Source organism: Bufo bufo, chromosome 1, assembly GCF_905171765.1.
Source record: "Bufo bufo chromosome 1, aBufBuf1.1, whole genome shotgun sequence".
NCBI lineage: Eukaryota > Metazoa > Chordata > Amphibia > Anura > Bufonidae > Bufo > Bufo bufo.
Window position 1 is genome coordinate 305,243,428 of NC_053389.1, and position 17,649 is coordinate 305,261,076.

Here is a 17,649-nt window from a genome sequence, read left to right on the forward strand (position 1 = left end):
TTATGGTGAGAAGATCTGGTCACCTCTACGGCTAAAGAACTCAAGGGACAAGAGGGAAAACAAGATGACCTCCCAGGTTGTTTCAGTGATGATTATGATGCAAAAACAAGCAATGGTTTTTAGTACTTGCTCAATACTAATCAAGCTGTTTGAATATAATGAGGAGCATATGTTCAGGTCAGGGGAATCAGAATTTCTGAAAGATGTGGTGTACATGGCTTCCCACTCAGATTTTTCTTACAAGACACAACCAGCTTAACTCCCACCTCACAACCTCCCTACATGTATGGCGCCCTCCTCAGGAGCAGAGCAAGCACTATAGCCGCGGAGTGCCTGCTGTTTACACAGCAGATAGCTGGTGGCAGAGTCTGTGATTACAGACTTTTAACCCTTCAGATGATATGGTCAATTGATTGTGGCATCTGAGCTGTCAATTACTGGGAGCTCTGCACTCATAATGCCAGAATGGCATCCCTGCAGCGAGACTGCAGAAACTGCTTGGTCGCTATGGCATCCCCAGGCCTTCTGGAGGCTCCAAAGTCTGTCATAGCAAAGTTCAGTAGTCAACACTCTGATACTGCAATAGACCGTAGTGGTAAATCATTGCAGTTTATGCGAGAAAAGATCAGGCGATCATGTTAAAATGTCCTAGGGGGACAAAGAATAAGGGCTCTTGCACACAGCCGTAGTGCTCCCATGGGCGTATTTAGGGTTGCCACCCGTACGGGAATGACCCGAACAGTCCGGGTTTGTAATTCTGTGCCCGGGTATAAGCCTTTCTCAGACCCTGGCACAAGATTAATTTCATACTGAAGTGCAGATTGTCTGACTTGCTCACTCATGGTCCTGACAGCTGGCAGTGAGTGAGCGGCGGTGAGCTGTGAGCGGCCGGCACTCCGGGATCGACTTGAACCTTAAGAGGACGAGGCCGCCGATCAGGATGGATTTGAAGCCGGAGAGCTGGGGGTGCGGGTGGTTAGGATCAGGAGCACGAAGACACTGCTGAAGGAGAGCAGCAAACCCTCACACCACAGCATGGCGGCCGTGCCGGGACTGAGCCTCTCTCACTCCCAGATCAGGCCAGATAACAATGAGACGAGCCGTGGGCCTGCGCTCCTCCCATCCCCGACTCTTCTGCTGTGCTCCTTTCCTATCACCTCCCCTCTCCCTCGGTTTCCGTTACCGGGCTCAGGAAAGCTGCCGGACTCTCACACAACACTCAACAGTCAGTGTCCTGGCCCCTAGTGATGGTTTCCAGGGGATGAGGGCCACATTACTCTAACTGGGAGTCACTAATGGGGGCTTTATTCTTAATGGGTGGCACTAATGGGGGCATTACTCTTACTGGGGGCATTATTCTTACTGGGGGGCACTAATAGGGGGCATTATTCATTCTGGGGTGCACTAATAGGGCCATTACTCTTACTGGGGCACACTAATGGGGGCATTGCTATTACTGAAGGGGCACTAATGGGGCATTACTATTACTGGGTGCATTACTATTACTGGGGGCGCTAATGGGGGCTTTAATATTCCTGTGGAGCCACAGTATGACAGCGACTTCACACCCTGTGTTAAGCCATGCCCCAAAACAACACCCCCTTTGGGGTGTGGCTTAACTTGTCCGGTATTTTTTGTTGGGAAAGGTGGTAACCCTAGCCGTATTGCGGCCTGCATACGACGATACCGCAATACACGGGGCACCGGCCGTGTGCTTTACACATCACAGATGCGGACCCATTCATTTGAATGGCTCCGCAAATCCAGAGATGCGGTGTAGAATGGAAGCATGGAAAGGAACCCCACGGAAGCACTATCTTTTTGCGGAACGGACAGATCACGGACCCCATTCAAGTGAATGGGTCTGCGATTCGCATGCGGCTTCCCCACAGTCAGTGCCTGTGCATTACGAACTGCAATTTGCGGTCCGCAGCACAAGCATGGAGCTCTTACGTTCGTGGGCAAGAGGCCTTAGTGTAAAAAAATTTAAAGAGTTTCTAAAAATATAAAAGATAAAAAGATATACAAATTCAATTCACCCCATTTTAAAACTAAACAATAAAAAATAAAAGCATCATTAGTATGGTTTCATCTCAAAAGGCCTGAAATATTAAAATCTAAAAGTATTTATCTCATATGGTACAAGAAAAAAAATGGCCGATTTGGCTTTTTTTTGTTGCTTTTAGAGATGAGCGAATTAAAAAAAAATGTGATTTGTCGGTTCACTGAATTTTTTGGAAAGCATTTTGGTTCAATCTGAATTTATTCGTGGTGAATCGCGTTAGAAAAACAGCTATTTCCTGGCTGCAGAGAGCCTTTATAGTGGTGTAGAACACTGTGCCTTGCAGTAACACGCATAGGGAGTCTGCTGTGGTAGTGAAATAATACTGTGAGTCAGTATGACATGCAGACGACAGGGGTCGCTCTTAGAATCACTGCACACTTAACTAATTTGAGCAGTCACGGGGCCAAAACTGAAGTATGAACTCAGCCTTACAGGTCGATGTTAGCGCCAAGAAGAAGCGCACTCATCAGATGATTCCACATAGAAGCCTACAGAACCTGTTCTATTAAACGCTTATACAAGTAGAGCCCCTTGACAGAGTGAAGCAGTTTGTGTCGACGTCACTGATTATTTTGCCCTTCCTCCTCGTCAGAACTATAACCCACAAAAAACGTATCCTGTCTGTCGAGCATCCCCCTTCACTTGGTCAGCATTTGGTCAGTAATCCATCAGTATCGCTAATGCCAAAAAAGACAGGAGTGGATCCAAAACAGAGATGACACGTGAATTGAATATTTGCATGTCTTCTGTGTTTTGTACCCACTCCTGCTTTTGGCTACCAAATCACAAGCCAATTCTGATGGGACCATACAGGCCTCACAGCTGCTACACAGGATCCGTTGTGCATCTAATTTTTCCTTCCTCAGATCAGAAGAAGGGTCAAATAAATGATGATGTCAGCCAGGGCAAAAGGCAAAATAGTGGCCCAGTCATGAAGTGGGGAGGGTGGTAACAGCATGAGAAGTCCACAGAGTGGCCCTATGACATAGTGGTGAGGTGGAAGCAGCATGAGGAGACCACAGAGTGGTCCAATGACAGTCTGGAGGTGGCAGCAACATCAGGAGGCCACAGAGTGGCACAATGACATAGTGTGAAGGTGGCAGCCGCATCAGGAGGCCACAGAGTGGCAAAGTGACATAGTGTGAAGGTGGCAGCAGCATCAGGAGGCCACAGAGTGGTAAGTTGACATAGTGTGGAGGTGGCAGCAGCATGAGGAGGCTGCAGAGTGGCAAAGTGACATAGTGTGAAGGTGGCAGCAGCATGAGGAGGCCGCAGAGTGGCAAAGTGACAGTGTGAAGGTGGCAGCAGCATCAGGAGGCCACAGAGTGGCAAGGTGACATAGTGTGGAGGTGGCAGCAGCATCAGGAGACCACAGAGTGGCAAGGTGACATAATGTGGAGGTGGCAGTAGCATCAGGAGGCCAAAGAGTGGCAAGGTGACATAGTGTGGAGGTGGGTGGCAATACCAGTAGCAGCTGAAGATGGTGGGTGAAAGAAGGAGCACTTGGCATCAGATGTGTTGCATCAGGCGGGTGGCAGCATCAGAATAGTAGCTGAGGCAGGTAGCTAGAAGAAACCAGTCTCTTTTGTCAAAGTGTTGGTGTGGCACAATGGATGATCTAGTCTGATGCATCAGAAATTGATCAGTGAAAATCCTGCTGATCCACTACTGATTCATCTTGACAAAGGTCAGTCTCTCCACATTTTGGGTGGACATTCGAGTTCTTCTTGGGGTAACTATGGTTCCCGTCGCACTAAACACCCGCTCTGATGCCACACTACTGGCCAGGCAAAACAGCTTTTCCAGGGCAAACTCGGCCAGTTTGGCTGCCCAGTAGTCCAGCGGATCTTAAATGTGTGGTGGAAGGGTGCTGTCCAAGTGCTGGTTCAAGTTCTGCTCCAGGTCTAGATGCTGCTGCTGGTGAGCAGTTTCTTCACTAGGCGGGTGAAGAAAGCTGCTTATCAGCGACTCTAGACTCAGGCTGCTGCTGATGGAGCTGGCACTGCTCCTGCCACCCCACCTCTCCCCAGCACCCATGGCAGTGAAACGTGAGCACAGAGGGCCATCCCCAGTCAGACCTGCGAGAGGATGGACGATGGCACAGATAGGCAGCGGCCAACTGACTACATAGGATGTGTCTATAGTAGTTCAGTTTTTCCTCCCTCTCAGCGGGTGTAAAAACGGCCCCCATTTTGGACTGGTAGCGAGGGCCCGACAAGGTGGAGAGCCAGAAGTCATCCCTCTGCCGAATGGTGACAATTCGGCTGTCACTACTCAAGCAAGTGAGCGTGCAACGGGCCATTTGCGCAAGTGACTCGGAGGGACTCCCGGCCTCCTTCTCCACTGCATACTGACACGGTGTGTATGGGTCCTCTGCCTCATCCCTGTAGCTCCTCTGGCTGGTCCTGCTCCTCCTATCCTGTCACCTGTGTAGAAAACCAATTTAGCTACATATTGCTTGTGCTCCAATGTCCTCTTCCTCCTCCTCCTCCAGTTCAGCCCCCACAGGGCTCATGTGGCCGTGAGATCTAGGCACCACGTCTCCAGTCCCCTAACCAGCCTGTAGCTGGCCAGCTAAGACCTGTCCTAGGCTGTTAATATAAAGGAAAACGTCTCACTACTCCACTCAAGTTGGAACGTTCTATACAGAAGTTAGTTGTTCTACTTGAGAGTGATAAAAGACACTTGGAAGTGGAGAACCTGATGGAAAATTCCTCAAATTCATGTTTAAGTCCTACAATTAAGAACATAGAATTATAGGTAATTTTTGTGGGAGTGTAGCTGGCTAGCTAAGACCTGTCCTAGGTTGCTAATAAAGTTTGGGTATTTATACAGCTATACCTGACAATAACCTTAATACAGTGCCTATGTTTGTGTGTTAAAGACAAAAGCAGAGTTATTTACAGTGACTTCATGTTTGGATGTCATATAACTGTAATATATTGTGTTCACAGAAGTAGAAAAGATAATATGCCTTTATGATTCATAATGTAAGGTAAGCTCAATGAAACAGCAGAAACAAAAGAAAGCATATAGTTGAACTGTTGTTGCTGGGCAGGAGTCTTGACCAATCACAGCCAGTCTCACACACAGCAGGAGTCTTGACCAATCACAGCCAGCCTCACACACAGCCTGTGTGGGAAATTCCCATAGCAGGAGCTGCTAGAATCATTACACCAGAGGAGAGGAGCTGAGCAGACATTCACTCCACTAAGAGCTGTGTTTTATGGAAGCAAGAGGCCAAAATAGGTATTTAGAACAGTTATATAATGTTCCTACTGTTAATGTAGTGATTAGAACTGTATACTGAACTGGTCATATGTGTGTTTACTTACAGTTCCACCAAATAATCAAATACCATACAAACAAACTGCAATTCAAATTCCATATTGCAATCCAAATTGCTTACAACCATACCAGCTCATACTCAACCAGTCTGCAAATAGTTACTGCTAACTGCATACTGCAAATTGCGACCAAATTCAGCAAGTAGAACTATTAGTTAACCTCAGATATACCTCTCAGAGAGATTATAAAGTGCTTAAATGACTTAAAGTGAGAGTACAGATATTGGAGAGAAATATATCCACCATTTTATGTGGAATGACAAGACTGAACAGTTGAACCACCATCTTATGCATACCGCCATTTTGTGATACCTTTTAAACACGTGTTATGTACATGAACTATCTGCTGCGGAGGCGGCAATGTTATATATGTTATATATGAAGAAATGTTGAAGTTAAAAAGGAAGTTATTTCAAGCATTTGGTGTCCTCTTTAAGCTTACTGTTTCCATAGAACGGCGCTAGAGGAATTACGGAGTAATAGACAGTTTGGTTAGACTAAAAGTCAGAGATATCAAAATTCTTCTAATGCCACAGCGCAAAAGGCACTTCATAGTGCTGCGCCTGCCACATAGACAGTTTTACCAGCATCTGTTCCAGGACATGAAGCAATGGAATGACATTGTTCATCCCATAGTCCTGGCGACTGACAAATAACGTGGCCTCCTCAAAGGGCCTGTGCAAACAGCAGGTGTCACGTATGAGCTGCCACTGGCTGACCTCGAAGTTACACAGGGGAGTACTCCTGTCTGCTTGGATCATCAGGAAATCGTTTATCGCCTTTCTCTGTACAGTCGGTCCAACATCTGGAGGGTGGAATTAAAAATGGGTGGAAACATCGCATATCAGCCTATGTTGGGGGAGGCCGTTCTGCCGCTGCAGCTCAAGAAGGGTGTGCTTTGCGGTGTACGAGTGGCTGAAGTGCATGCAAAGTTTCCTGGCCATTTTTAGGATGGCTTGCAGATGGGTGGAAGACTTCAGGAACTGCTTGACAACCAGATTGAACACGTGTGCCATGCAGGATGCATGGCTCAGCCCTCCTTGATGCAGCGCTAACACCATGTTCATCCCGTTGTTGGTCACCATGGTTCCGATTTTGAGTTGTCGCGGAGAAAGCCAGGATTCAATTTCTTGATGAAGGACATGGAGCAGTTCCTCCCCTGTGTGACTCAGTTCACCCAGAATAGCGTGACACCGCCATGCCCTGCACATGTGGTATTCTGGAGGAGCACTGTGAATTGTTCTGCAGTGGAGGTTGAGGACATGGTGGAGGATGAGGAAGCAGAGGCAGACATTATTGTAGGAGCAAAGGTATGACAACGTGGAGGCAGAAGGGGCATCACCTGGCAAAGTTGCTGGTGTGGCTGCGCAGGAACCTCATTCACCCAGTGGGCCGTTAAAGACATGTATTGTCCCAGACCGTAGTTACAGCTCCACACGCTGGTGCTGCCGTGCACTTTGGCAGACACCGATAGGCTCTGGACTGGCCCACCTTCTGTTCTACATGTGTGTGCAGGGCTGGTACTGCCTTTTTGGCAAAGAAATGATGGCTTGGGACTCTCTATCTTGGCTCGGCACAAGCAATCAGTTCTTTGGAAGGTGCAGAGTCCACCAATTGGAAAGGGAGGTACTGCAGCACCATCAACTTGGACAGAAGCATGTTCAGCTTCTGCGCCGTTGGATGAGTGCATGCATACTGTTGTCTCTTGTCAATCGCTTCAGTGATCGATTGATGGCGGAATGACTTACTAGGAGGATCAGGACCAGCAGATGATGGAAAGGACAGATAGCTTCCTTCAGCTGATGTGGTCGAGCTTTGACTGCCTGAAATTGGGTGCGTGCCACTGGGTGATGCAGCGGTTGCTGCAGCAGGCTGGACCACCACATCGGAGCCACGGTTCTCCCAGGCAACTTTATGGCGACGCTGCATATGTTGAGGCAGGGCCGTAGTGCCAACATTGGCACTCTGCCCATGCTTCACCTTTTGCCCACAGAATCTACATATGGCCGTGTTCACCTTCTCCGGCGGTTTAACAAAAAACTGCCACACCACCGAGTAGGTGACACTACACACTGACTGACTGCTACCGCCGCTGCCTCCGTGAACCCGTGTACCGCGACTTCCCGGGCAGGTAGGCTCCTGCGAAGTGGGTGGTCCACCCCAGGCACGTTTGGCTCCCAACCTCCCACTGCTGCCACCCTGCTGACTCCCGGCCACACTAGCGACTTGCTGGCTCCGCTGCTGCCTCACGGGCAAGCTGTCACCCTCTACTCCCGAGACACTCGGCTCCCAAGTGCGATCAGCTACATCATCATCATCGAGTACTGTCTGCATGTCAATGATGTCTTCCTCAACCGTCTCTGGGTCAGGAGCCTGACCCCTCGCAACACTAGCTCCCATGCCACTTTACATCACTACTTGCCCACCTAGCGGAGGAAGATGTCTCCTCCAGATCTTGGCTGAGCAGTAGTTGCTGGCTGTCCTCTAGTAGCTCGTCCTCGCTGTATAGTGGAGTTGAGCCAACAGCATACAACACTTCTCTGGCTGAGGGAACAGGAAACAACAGAGGCAGGCTGAGGATAGGTGAGTGCACAGGGCCTGTTCCCGGGTTATGCAACTAAGGGTTGTGTCTGACAAACCTACTGACTCTTGGCTGGGGGTGTCTGATGTCACTTGCGACAAAGTCAAAGATCAAGTCAACCGTTCAAGAACCGCTGGGTTGCTGGTCACGACACGACCGCTAGCTGACACTGGGAGCTCAAGCCTCTCGCTGTGACTCCTGCTGCCACAGCCCCTTACTCTGCTGTGACCTCTGCCTACGCCAGGTACACTTAGGCCTCTGACACTCCCCTGTTCAGGGCTTAACACTTCTCTTTCGGATATACTGTTAGCTCAAATAAATAAATTAATAAAAAGGAAATTAAAACACCCCAAAAAAGTCTGTAATTTTCTCACTTTACCACACAAAACAGCTAATAAGCCCTTCCCCCTACTAATACACACAAAAAAGGGCTTAACAACAGATAACTGCACCGCTGAGCGGCAAATATATATATTTTTTTCCACTAATACACATCACAAAAGGCTTTACAACAGATAACTGCACTGCTGAGCGGCAAATATATATTTTCTTTTTCCACTAATACACATCACAAAAGGCTTTACAACAGATAACTGCACCGCTGAGCGGCAAATAAATTTTTTCTTTTTCCACTAATACACGCGACAAAAGGCTTTACAACAGATAACTGCACCACTGAGCGGCAAATATATTTTTTCTTTTTCCACTAATACACGCCACAAAAGGCTTTAGAACAGATAACTGCACCGCTGAGCGGCAAATACATTTGTGATCTGTTTGCATCGCCGTCCTCAGGACAGCGATACAAACAGAAGGCTGTGCGGATGAGCAGGGCAGGGAGGTGTGTCCCTTTCCTGTTCCTCTGATAGGCTGCCGGCACTACTAGGCCGGCAGCCTATCAGAGGCCGGCGTAGGTGGCGCGATGACTTCATCGCGCCACCTGAGCCGTACAGCGCTGGAGTCGGGACACAGGCTGGAAGAGGCCTGCATCGCATCGCTCCAAAGAGGTAAGTATAAGTGTTAATTATTTTTTTTTTAACTGGCAGTCTGGCACATAATGGTATTATACTGGCACATGATTGGGAATTTGGGGGGCCCCTGGAATTACTGGCACATGATTGGGGGGGGGGGGTCTGGTATTACTACTGGCACATGATTGGAGGGGGGTCTGGTATTACTACTGGCACAGGATTGGGGGGGGGTGGTATTACTACTGGCACATGATTGGGAGGTCTGGTATTACTGGCACATGATTGGAGGGGGGTCTGGTATTACTGGCACATGATTGGGGGGTTCTGGTATTACTGGCACATGATTGGGGGTGGTCTGGTAAAGGTAAATTAAATATTTTAATTAGCTATTAATTTGCAAAAATATATTTTACATTGTTAAGTGAAAAAGTCCTTTTTTTCTTCAGATTGACAGCTGACTGCACAATCCTGTATATAGCATTAAGGTAAGAAACAATATATGCAGTGTTATATTTGTTTTAAATGTCGCAATGGTTTTGCGGCTCCCAGTTTTTTTTTTTCCTTCGGAAACGGGTCCAAGTGGCTCTTTATGTCTTAAAGGTTGCAGACCCCTGCTCTAATACATGCCACAAAAGGCTTTACAACAGATAACTGCACCGCTGAGCGGCAAATATATATATTTTTTTCACTAATACACGCCACAAAAGGCTTTACAACAGATAACTGCACTGCTGAGCGGCAAATATATATTTTCTTTTTCCTCTAAAACACGCCACAAAAGGCTTTACAACAGATAACTGCACCGTGGAGCAGCAAATATATTTTTTCTTTTTTCACTAATACGCGCCACAAAAGGCTTTACAACAGATAACTGCACTGCTGAGCGGCAAATATATTTTTTATTTTTCCACTAATACATGCCACAAAAGGCTTTACAACAGATAACTGCACCACTGAGCGCCAAATATATTTTTTCTTTTTCCTCTAATACATGCTACAAAAAGCTTTACAACAGATAACTGCACCGCTGAGCGGAAAATATATATTTTTCTTTTTCCACTAATACACGCCACAGAAGGCTTTACAACAGATAACTGCACCGCTGAGCGGCAAATAAATTTTTTCTTTTTCCACTAATACACGCGACAAAAGGCTTTACAATAGATAACTGCACTGCTGAGCGGCAAATATATTTTTTCTTTTTCCTCTAATACACGCCACAAAATGCTTTACAACAGATAACTGCACCGCTGAGCGGCAAATATATTTTTTATTTTTCCTCTAATACATGCCACAAAAGGCTTTACAACAGATAACTGCACCGCTGAGCGGCAAATATATATATTTTTTTCACTAATACACGCCACAAAAGGCTTTACAACAGATAACTGCACCGCTGAGCGGCAAATATATATTTTCTTTTTCCACTAATACACGCCACAAAAGGCTTTACAACAGATAACTGCACCGCTGAGCGGCAAATATATTTTTTCTTTTTCCACTAATACGCGCCACAAAAGGCTTTACAACAGATAACTGCACTGCTGAGTGGCAAATATATTTTTTATTTTTCCACTAATACATGCCACAAAAAACTTTACAACAGATAACTGCACCGCTGAGCGCCAAATATATTTTTTCTTTTTCCACTAATACACGCTACAAAAGGCTTTACAACAGATAACTGCACCGCTGAGCGGAAAATATATATTTTTCTTTTTCCACTAATACACGCCACAAAAGGCTTCAGAACAGATAACTGCACCACTGAGCGGCAAATATATATTTTCTTTTTCCACTAATACACAACAAAAAGGGCTGTAATTTTAGCACTTCACCACACAACGGCTAATAAGCCCTTTTGTCCCACTTATACAAGCGAAAAATGCTTTAGAACATAAGACGTAGAAATATTTCCTTGTAATAAACCATGTTAATGCCTGAAAACAGCACTTGCACCCAAATAAGAACGGTTTGCTGGAATTACAGAGCTGTATTATGGCAATTTGGATCCCCATTCGATGCTGCAAGGAGTAATAGGATTGTTCCTATTACCAGGCTGTAACCTCCCCTACTGAACCTTTTTAAACATAAAAGCTGTAGAATGATTCCTCCCTATCCTTTCCCTACTCCTTGAATAATCTTTCCCTGCATTTGTAAATCGTTTTTTTAGCACAATGATGTTTTTTCTAACACTGTCCCTAGCGCCTGCAGATGTCTCTCCCTGCACTAAGTACACTGGTAAATGGCATAATCTAAGATGGCTGTCGCTATTTATAGTGCTGTGACATCCCAGGGCTGGCTGGCTGCTGATTGGCTGCATGCATGGAATTATGGGTTATCCCGCCTTCCCAGTGTTACTTTCTCCATGTCCTCACACGTGCAGCAGCCATTTTAGGAAAAAATGTGATTCGTTACCACAAAGCGCAAGGAAATTCGGATTCGGTGCAAAAAGTGATCAAAAAGTCATGCAAACTCCAAAATGGTGTTACTTAAAAGAACAGATCATACAGCAAGAAATGAGTCCTCACACAGCTATGTACCTCTTACATGATGTAGATGTTCTCTTTCCTCATCTTCTCCATTCAGAAAAGATCACCTTGATGACTTTTTTCTGCTGCATCTCGTCTCTGCAGAGTTTGGCACACAGACATCTTAGCATCCTCACTTTTACATCATCCTTTCCCTCCAGCTCCGTAGATATAGATAAAAGATAAAAACATAAAAAAAAAGTTATGAGGTTGAGACTATGGCAATGCAAAGAAAACATTTATTATTCATTCTTTTTCAGTATTAACACAAGAAAAAGTATAAAAATGTGTTATCTTTTTAACAGAAGAAAACCTATAAAATGTGTTATCACTTTGATAAAGTTAACATGTCAATTTTATAAAATTTCGAGTTGATGAGCTGTGTTCCTTTCAAATACGATACAATTAAAAATGATTGTTAATAGAATATGACACCTCTTACCTCTTACATCCAGTAAGGTCTGCACTGATGTAGATGTTCACTTTTCTCATCTTCTCCATTCAGAAAAGATCACCTTGATGACTTATTTCTGTTGCGTCTCATCTCTGCAGAGTTTGGCACACAGACACCTCCAAGTGCCCCAACATTATTATCCTGCTGCTACTCCCAGTACTGTGTCTGGTGTGCTACCCATTGCCCACAAATGCTATATTGCAAAAATAGTGGTATACAGATAGTAATAGTACTCCCTACAGTACTCACCATAAGTGAGAATGCTCCTGAAGAGTGCCACCATTAGTAGTAATGCCCTCCATGTCGTGCCCAATAATAATGCCCCCACAGTACTTCCAGTAGTAATAATGCAACCATAGTGCCCCAGTAAAACAATACCCCTATAATGCCTCCAACAGACACCTCTTTAAGGCACTCCTATAAAACCCACAGTAGTAATAAAGTCGCTTGTCCCCACTAGTTACAATGCACCTATATTATGTCACCAGTAGTATCTCCAGTAGTTATGATGGCACCAGTATTTATAAAGTAAACCTGTAGTGTCCCCTGTAGTTGTAATAGCACGTGCAGTGTCCCCCGCTAGTTCTAATGCCCTCTTTGCAGTGTCCTCTATAGTTCTAATTCCTTCATGCATTTATAATTCCTCTGTAGTGCCCCCTGTATTATTATGCCTCCTGTGGTGCCAGTATGTATAATGCCCCTTGCTCCATCCTGTATTAAAGCGTCTTTGTAGTGCCCCCTGTAGTGCTCCGACCTGTATTAATGCCCCCTCTTATAGTGCCCCTGTATTATAATGTCCCACTGTAGTGCTCTGGAAGTTAATTTTTTTGTGAAATTCGGTGAAGCAGCCGATTCAAATATTTCAAAAGTTCGCTCATCTCTAGTTACAGGCCCAGATGGAGCAACTGGATTGATGGTAACAACAGTCTGTCTTTGAGGGCATGAGGTTGGTTAGAAGCAATAGGTTTGGAAAGCACAAAGTAGCAGATATGATAAGAATGTAGATGGCATAAAAAAGCTGTCAGGAGATGCGCCAAATGTATCATAGTGGCTCATGCTGGATGATAAATTTGGTGCATTGCTTGACACTTTTCCCTAACTTTATACCAACTACTAGAGATGGCCTTGCGGTTCGCCTGGCGGTCGTTTCACAGTGAACTTTGCTCGTTTGCTGTTCGGTGAACAGGCAAACATATGGCTATGTCCGCCGGCGCCATATTCTTAGCATTGTGAAGAACTTCAGGTAGGACAGGACAGCTAATTGAGACATTTCAGCACATGGACACACCCCCTACCCTATAAATAAACCCAATCTGGCAGCCATTTTACATTCTGTTTTTTGGCAGTGTAGGGAGAGGTTTCTGTGTGGAGCAGGGACAGACTGTTAGGGACACCAAACGCTAGCTAATAATGCCACAAAAGTCCTTTTAAGGACTTGTATAGGTGTGCTATCGATAGGCATGACATACAGAGGGGTGTGATATACTTATACTTTCTTACATATAAAGTATATTATAGTGTATTTCTATTGTGCAGCAGTTGTATCCAATTCTGCTGAGATACCGCAGCTAGATAGAGGGACAAATTCTATTGGAATAAGTAATTGCAACAGGTGTGATATACCTGTTCCTCCCAAAAAAACTGATAGAGGGGTGTGATATACCTATAATATACCTTCTAACATAAAAAGTATATTATAGCGCATTTGTATTGTGCAGCAGTTGTGTGCGGTTCTGCTGAGATACCGCAGCTATATTGAGGGACAAACTTTATTCATTGCAACTGGCGTGATATACCTGTTGCCCCCCAAAAAAACTGATTAAGGGGTGTGATATACCTGCTTCCGCAAAATACTGATTGAGGGGTGTGATACACCGACTTCCACAAAATATTGATTGAGGGTATTGATATACCGGCTTCCACCACATATTAATTGAGGCCTGCGATACACCAGCTTCCACCAAATATCGATTAAGAGGTTTGATTTGCCGGCTTCCAGCAAATACTCATTATTAGGTTCTATACAGGGAGTGCAGAATTATTAGGCAAGTGTTTTGTTTTTAGTTTTAGCTATTTTAGGGGGATATCTGTGTGTGCAGGTGACTATTACTGTGCATAATTATTAGGCAACTTAACAAAAAACAAATATATACCCATTTCAATTATTTATTTTTACCAGTGAAACCAATATAACATCTCAACATTCACAAATATACATTTCTGACATTCAAAAACAAAACAAAAACAAATCAGTGACCAATATAGCCACCTTTCTTTGCAAGGACACTCAAAAGCCTGCCATCCATGGATTCTGTCAGTGTTTTGATCTGTTCACCATCAACATTGCGTGCAGCAGCAACCACAGCCTCCCAGACACTGTTCAGAGAGGTGTACTGTTTTGCCTCCTTGTAAATCTCACATTTGATGATGGACCACAGGTTCTCAATGGGGTTCAGATCAGGTGAACAAGGACGCCATGTCATTAGATTTTCTTCTTTTATACCCTTTCTTGCCAGCCACGCTGTGGAGTACTTGGACGCGTGTGATGGAGCATTGTCCTGCATGAAAATCATGTTTTTCTTGAAGTATGCAGACTTCTTCCTGTACCACTGCTTGAAGAAGGTGTCTTCCAGAAACTGGCAGTAGGACTGGGAGTTGAGCTTGACTCCATCCTCAACCCGAAAAGGCCCCACAAGCTCATCTTTGATGATACCAGCCCAAACCAGTACTCCACCTCCACCTTGCTGGCGTCTGAGTCGGACTGGAGCTCTCTGCCCTTTACCAATCCAGCCACGGGCCGATCCATCTGGCCCATCAAGACTCACTCTCATTTCATCAGTCCATAAAACCTTCGAAAAATCAGTCTTGAGATATTTCTTGGCCCAGTCTTGACGTTTCAGCTTGTGTGTCTTGTTCAGTGGTGGTCGTCTTTCAGCCTTTCTTACCTTGGCCATGTCTCTGAGTATTGCACACCTTGTGCTTTTGGGCACTCCAGTGATGTTGCAGCTCTGAAATATGGCCAAACTGGTGGCAAGTGGCATCTTGGCAGCTGCACGCTTGACTTTTCTAAGTTCATGAGCAGTTATTTTGCGCCTTGGTTTTTCCACACGCTTCTTGCGACCCTGTTGACTATTTTGAATGAAACGCTTGATTGTTCGATGATCACACTTCAGAAGCTTTGCAATTTTAAGAGTGCTGCATCCCTCTGCAAGATATCTCACTATTTTTGACTTTTCTGAGCCTGTCAAGTCCTTCTTTTGACCCATTTTGCCAAAGGAAAGGAAGTTGCCTAATAATTATGCACACCTAATATAGGGTGTTGATGTCATTAGACCACACCCCTTCTCATTACAGAGATGCACATCACCTAATATGCTTAATTGGTAGTAGGCTTTCGAGCCTATACAGCTTGGAGTAAGACAACATGCATAAAGAGGATGATGTGGTCAAAATACTCATTTGCCTAATAATTCTGCACGCAGTGTATACCTGTTTCCACTAAATACTGATACAGGGTATTGATATACCGGCTTCCGCCAAATATTGATTGAGGCCTGCGATACACCAGCTTCCACCAAATATCGATCAAGGGGTTTGATTTGCCGGCTTCCAGCAAAAACTCATTAACGGATTCTATATACCTGTTTCCACAAAATACTGATACAGGGTATTGATATATCGTCTTCCACCAAATATTGTATTGAGACCTGCGATACACCAGCTTTCACCAAATATCGATTAAGGGGTTTGATTTGCCAGCTTCCAGAAAATACTCATTATTGGGCGTTGCGGGAAAAGGTGCGGGTGCGTTGCGGGAACATGCACGATTTTTCTGTGCGAGTGCAAAACATTGTAATGCGTTTTGCACTCGCGTGAGAAAAATCGGCATGTTTGGTACCCAAACCCGAACTTCTTCACAGAAGTTCGGGTTTGGGTTAGGTGCTGGGTAGATTGTATTATTTTCCCTTATAACATGGTTATAAGGGAAAATAATAGCATTCTTAATACAGAATGCATAGTACAATAGCGCTAGAGGGGTTAAAAAAAAAAGAAAAATAATTTAACTCACCTTAATCCACTTGCTCGCGCAGCCGGCATCTCTTCTGTCTTCTTTTTTGCTGTGTGCAGGAAAAGGACCTTTGGTGACGTCACTCCGGTCATCACATAGTCCATCACATGATCCATCACCATGGTAAAAGATCATGTGACGGACCATGTAATAACCGGAGTGACGTCACCACAGGTCCTTTTCCTGCACACAGCTTAGATGAAGACAGAATACTCGCCCGTGTGAAAGGGGCCTAAGAATATAAAGGAAAGGGTCAGGGAGTCTACAGAGATAAGGAATCTGAGTCAGAAGAATCCAGGAGGCCTGTCTTCTGCTCCCCCAGAAGCTCGCTAGTAAGAAAAAAAAAAAAGAGGAAAAAATACATTGTCCAGTAAAAAACTGCAGACTGAATAAAGTATATGGATATATATATATATATATATATATATATATATATAAAATGAATATATATATATATATATATATATATATATATATATACACACAGTATATATATACACACACACACACACACACACACACACACTCACCTAAAGAATTATTAGGAACACCATACTAATACGATGTTGGACCCCCTTTTGCCTTCAGAACTGCCTTAATTCTATGTTGCATTGATTCAACAAGGTGCTGATAGCATTCTTTAGAAATGTTGGCCGTATTGATAGGATAGCATCTTGTAGTTGATGGAGATTTGAGGGATGCACATCCAGGGCACGAAGCTCCCGTTCCACCACATCCCAAAGATGCTCTATTGGGTTGAGATCTGGTGACTGTGGGGCCATTTTAGTACAGTGAACCCATTGTCATGTTCAAGAAACCAATTTGAAATTATTCGAGCTTTGTGACATGGTGCATTATCCTGCTGGAAGTAGCCATCAGAGGATGGATACATGTTCTCATTCTGTTTACGCCAAATTCGGACTCTACCATTTGAATGTCTCAACAGAAATCGAGACTCATCAGACCAGGCAACATTTTTCCAGTCTTCAACAGTCCAATTTTGGTGAGCTCGTGCAAATTGTAGCCTCTTTTTCCTATTTGTAGTGGAGATAAGTGGTACCTGGTGGGGTCTTCTGCTGTTGTAGCCCATCCGCCTCAAGGTTGTGCGTGTTGTGGCTTCACAAATGCTTTGCTGCATACCTCGGTTGTAACGAGTGGTTATTTCAGTCAACGTTGCTCTTCTATCAGCTTGAATCGGCCCATTCTCCTCTGACCTCTAGCATCCACCAGGCATTTTTGCCCACAGGACTTCCGCATACTGGATGTTTTTCCCTTTTCACACCATTCTTTGTAAACCCTAGAAATGGTTGTGCATGAAAATCCCAGTAACTGAGCAGATTGTGAAATACTCAGACCGGCCTGTCTGGCACCAACAACCATGCCACGCTCAAAATTGCTTAAATCACCTTTCTTTCCCATTCTGACATTCAGTTTGGAGTTCAGGAGATTGTCTTGACCAGGACCACACCCCTAAATCCATTGAAGCAACTGCCATGTGATTGGTTGACTAGATAATTGCATTAATGAGAAATAGAACAGGTGTTCCTAATAATTCTTTAGGTGAGTGTATATATAGTGACAGAGTTTTTGGAGAAGTAATAGACAGGGTCTATGTCATTAAAAAAAAAAGT